Here is a 5,561-nt window from a genome sequence, read left to right on the forward strand (position 1 = left end):
TTTGTATGAAAAATTTTCGAGATTCCACACAAAGAGGGGCAAAAATGTATACACGTGATTTTTGATCCTCCCTGAATTTTAATTCATTTATCTATATTAAATATTTATATCGATCCAATATTATTTTAACTCCTATTTCATTTTTAGTTCAAAATAAATAAAGTTAATTTTGATTTTTTTTATTTTTTTAAAAAATAATAATATATATTTTTTAAATATATATATATATATATATATATATATATATATATATATTTTTAAAAAATTAATAAATTAGTAGTTTTAGTACTATTTTATTTATTTTGGCTATTTATAAATATTTATTGTATTTTCTTAAAAAATATATAAAAATCAATTAGTTATTATTATATTTATTATTATTATCTTATTTATTTATTTTTATTATTATTATCTTCTAAAAAAAATAATAATAATAATTCAAATTTAAATATTCTATCCAATATTATATTTGATATTAACCTTTCCCCCGCAAGAATCCTACTATTTAAGAACTTACCCACTTCCAGAGAATTCAACATACACATTATCAGATATCTACACTGTTACTGCATCCAAAAAAGATCGAGAAAACCAGAGAAAATAAAGAGAGGAGAAAAACAAAAACATCACAAAAGACAAAAAAAAAAAGAAATAGGTTGATGTTCGGTTTCTTTTGGAGTTTCCGGTTACAGTGTTCGAACTGCTGTTTTAATTCATCATCAGGTTCTATGTAAATTTTATATTATTTATTTTATGAATTTTTTAGTGAATCAAATCATGTTCATTGTTACGTTGATAATTTCATGGTTTAATATGTGATATTATGTATGTATTGTATTGAATTAAGAAAAAAAATGGACGTAACAACACTCATACGTAAATACACTGTATACACCATTACACATACTGCATTTTCTCTTATGAGATGTACATACACTGGTACAAGCACACACAGTTCATTCACACATTAATTCACACTCACATAGGCAGTAACTCATCAATTTGTACACATCACACACAAAGGATATCCATTCACACAGACCTCACTGATTTCAACACCCATAGAAATGGAATAGATAACGGGAGGGGTATGAAGTTAAAAAAGATAAGATAAAAATTTATTATTTCTGAATAATTCGATGAAAAACTCACTGAAAACCCATTAAAAACTCCACAAACAATCAATCTTAGTACAAAAACAAAATCAGAAAAGATGAAGTTTAGGTGTAAATCGACAGTGATATCGGAAGCAGCAAGCAAGTGAATGGAAAACATGAAAACCCATTCCGGCCAAAATTTTTGGCGAAATTCCACCGGAATACACCAAATCTGCCACTACCATACCACTGCCCGCCCCATTTTAGACCGAAAATAGCCTCCTTATACAACTCCAGCGAAGTTCAGCCGGTTGGGACCGTCGCTGTTATCTTCCCTTCCCCTTCTCCGACGACCCAGGCGCACCCTCGCCGCCGCGTCGCTCCTTCTCCTCTTCTCCCGACAACGGCCAGATCTGTCATCACCGTTGTCCCTCCTCCATTTCTGGCCAATGGCGAACCAGCATCGCCGCTGTCCCATCTCCCCTATTTCCACCGCGTCGACACACCCCTTAGCTCCTTCCCTATCGCCGGCGAGGCGGCCAGTCATGGCTGCCATTCCCTGTCTTTGGTCAATAAGCACAAAAGTGCATACTTAGATCTGTCTTTTTAGAAAAAGGATATATAAAACAGAATGTTTTTATTTTTGTTTTTCTTTCTTAGGGGTAATTTTATTTATTTTATTATGTTATTTGTTTATTAATAAAACTTAATTATTTATCGAATTAATGGCCTAGATTGAATTTTGCTCAAAATTTTGTTAAGGTTAAATAGCCTTTTGAACAGATAAATTGTTATAATTTTTTACAAAAAGATAAATTAATATTTTAATATTTAGACAAATTTTAGGCATATTTTAAAGTATTCTTCTCATTTAAGAATGCGACATATGCATCTTTATGAGATATTTTAAATTCAAGGATGCAATAATGCACCTTGACAAATATCTTTTAAAATTAATTTTCACTAATTTATTTAATTTAAAAGATATTGATAGACATTTTTAGTTTAATAAAAATGACCAAAATTAGGCCTTAACATAATTTATCAAAAATAGTTTAAGGCAAGATAAGTCAATAAAAGCGACCGTGATAGAACCACGGGACTCGAGAGGTGCCTCACACATTCCCTTCGATCAATAGAATTCCTTACCAGGTCTTCTGTTTTCTCAGATCAAAATAAAAGAGTCATTTTCTTTTGATTAGGATTTCAAAAAGGTAACTTGAAACACCATAACTCAATTTCAAGTGACGACTCTGTAAATAAATTAATTCCTATTCAAAACTGTCACTTTAATTGGAAAACCCTTTCAACTCGACCCTCTCGGACGAAAAAGGGGTGTGATAAATATGAGAGAGGAAGTAAAACACAATTTTTTGAAATTTATGGGCAAAATAATGTTACTTTTGCTATAAACTGTAATTTTAAAAAAAGTGTTGCTATTTATTGTAATTATGGTGTTAAGTATGCTACTTTCTGTAATTTTTCCTTTGATGAATTATCCGAGTTAAAGGTATCATTTGATTATAGATTGGGAAAAAAATGTAAATATATAATATTAGATTGTTTATTATAAATTATAACAATATTTTTTAGATTAAAATAATAATTTTTTAAAAATATATTTTTTCCCCATTTTTTTCAAAATTAAGATGTGTTTTTCTCTACGTCAAGCCTATTCTTCTTCTTTCTTCAACAAAACAGAAAATATATACTAGTTGAAACCCAAAATTTCTCAAATTGTCTAGTATTTCCAAGCAAAGATTTTCATTAAAATACATATTTACGTATTTTAATCAATACATAAAGTATTCAAAAACAAAAATCACAAGCGAGAATATTATTTCTTTTATAATATGAATACTGATAGTTTACATTCAATCATGATACAATATGAAGTAAAAGGGACGTCACAGGTAATTTATCTTACATAAAAAAATATTTATATTTTTTTATATGAAACATATAAAAACTTTTGTTAATTCCGATTAAAAAAATTAACAGAAAAAACACATTGCAAATCTACTTTATACATGTTATCAATTTGGTAAGGTTGATTAAAAATTTTGATGGTTAGTGTGTGTAAGTAAAAGGAAAAAAATACATAAAGTAGTATACTTAAGTATTAAATTACAAAAAAATAGCAACACTTTTATCAAATTACATTTTGTAGTATATTTATTTGTATTTTTGTAGCAACAATTTGCAAAAATACAAAATACATATCGATCATAAGGGCAGTAAAAATCATATGTATTTGTATTTTTGTAACAACAGTTTACAAAAGTACAAAATACAACTTGCTATATTATGTAATTATGAAACGGTTGCTATGAAACTCATAATTAAGGGAGTCAATTCCTCATATTGTCACTCAACTTAAGGAAATGTCTCACTAAAGTTACTTATCAATTTTTTGTTCCAATATTGTCATTCAACTTTGTACATTTTCCTTATAAACTAACAATTGCTACAATAATCCTTGCTCTTTGAGAGAAAAATGGTCAAAATAGCCGCTTAAGTTAAATCGTGAATTTAAATAGTCTTTATTCTTTTATATGAAATATTAATATAACTTCAAATACATTTCAGTTTTTTACTTCATTACATACTCTTTCTATCCCATTTTAGTTGGCTGTATTTCATTTTATACAGTGATTAAGAAATCATAAATAGAATGACAAATTTTACTAATTTACTCTTTAACAATATTAATTATATTCATTAGTCATAAGAATGAACATTGAAACCGGAACTGTTCACATATAATGTATACTATGAATTGTAGGGATATCATGAGAAAAAATTAATTAATTCTATTTTGACTTTATTTATTTTTAATAAGATGACCAATTAAAATAGGACATGGGGAGTAATGTAATTTAAAAAGACATATCATAATATTGAAAAACAAAAAGAGGTAAAATTGAGAGATGTATTTAGTTTTTAGAGTCAGGTTGAAGAGCTAATATAATTTTTTTTGAGGTAGTATCACAAGATTGATAAAAATAATATTTGAAAAACTTTCATTTTAAAATTACATAATGGTTACATGAAATTTTCTAATTTTGTTTGATGTTAAATGATTTATGATATTATCATGATGTCCTTAAATTCTTTAAAATATTTATATATGATTATTTTTCTACTAGCTAGAGGCATATATATATATATATATATATATATATATATATATTGGGGGGAAGGGGTTTTGAAGGAATTCATCGTCTTTTTATGAATTATGAATTTTATGACATTAGTTTTTGAAGTAGAAGAAACTAACAACTAAATTTTAACTATTTTATCAAAAAATAAAGATTAATCATAAAATGAATAATACAAAACATTATTTTACCATTGAACTCCTAAGTTTTCAAATAAATAGAGTGCATATAAGTTTTTTTAACAATATCAATCGCATTTTTCGGTGGACTATATTATTTTAGTATTACAACTAGAAGTTAAATTAAAATTCTACGCACAATTTTCTATAGTGAAAAAGTTATCAGTATTTCATGTTGTTAAAGAATATAGATCATTCCAATTCAAAATTAACTTAAGGAACCATTTTGGTTATTCTTCTCTTAAAGAATAAGGACTATTTTAGCAATTATTAGTTTGTAAGGAAAATATACAAAATTGAATGACATTATTGGAATAAAAAAAAGATAAATGACTTTAGTGAGATATTTTTCTAAGTTGAGTGACAATATAAGAAATTGACTCTAATTAAGGGGATAAGTATGCTATTTCTGAATTTCACCCTAAGTAAAAAGCATCCCTAGAAAAAAGTAAACGGTTAATAATAAGATATTAATTATCCTCTAAAATCTTTCTAAAAACAATTTGTTTTTAATTTTACTCATTCAGAATTAATGTGCAGATTAACCTTTCCATTCAGAGGCAAACCCATGATTTGAAGTCTGGGGGTACACCAGTATTGTCAAAGGCGCGCATATGTTCTGAATAAAGACTCAAATTTGTGTTGATTGCTTGCCTCATTTAATGTGCAATTTAGGTTCTAATTTATAAGATTTACTTTCAATGAGGCTTTTCTGGAGATACGAACACTAAACAATTGATATTTCACTTAATAAAAAAAATAATTTCTGTGTTCATATATTTGTCATTCATGCTTATATTATTAGTCTTGAACTAGACATATATTTATATTTTTTCTCCTTTATGATTATTTTTGTTAAATTTCATGCTTTATTAGTAATTTGTGCTTAAATATAATGGACCTTGAAGCTTTTTTTGCCCTTTTTTGCTTTTGCTAAGGCGATGAGAATTGTCTTTAAAACTAGAACTTGGTTGAGGAGAATAATATCTATCCATTTCAAATTTTCAATTCACAAGAATCAATAACAAATTCCTACAAAATAAAAAATTCATTGAGAATATAAATAAAATTAATTATTTATTTTTAATCAAAGTCCATAAACTTAAATAGAAGCAAGAAAAAAA

General features: G+C 26.7%; 1 long non-coding RNA gene across 1 annotated transcript; it reads left to right on the plus strand.

Annotated features, from left to right (window-relative positions):
* The first annotated feature begins 449 nt into the window (after window positions 1–449).
* LOC124892730 lies at window positions 450–5,212 on the plus strand. Its single transcript, XR_007050398.1, has 2 exons — window positions 450–723; window positions 4,978–5,212. It is a non-coding gene; the product is annotated as an uncharacterized LOC124892730 (long non-coding RNA).
* Window positions 5,213–5,561: the final 349 nt, after the last annotated feature.

This window comes from Capsicum annuum, unplaced genomic scaffold (assembly GCF_002878395.1).
Source record: "Capsicum annuum cultivar UCD-10X-F1 unplaced genomic scaffold, UCD10Xv1.1 ctg50196, whole genome shotgun sequence".
Classification (NCBI taxonomy): domain Eukaryota; kingdom Viridiplantae; phylum Streptophyta; class Magnoliopsida; order Solanales; family Solanaceae; genus Capsicum; species Capsicum annuum.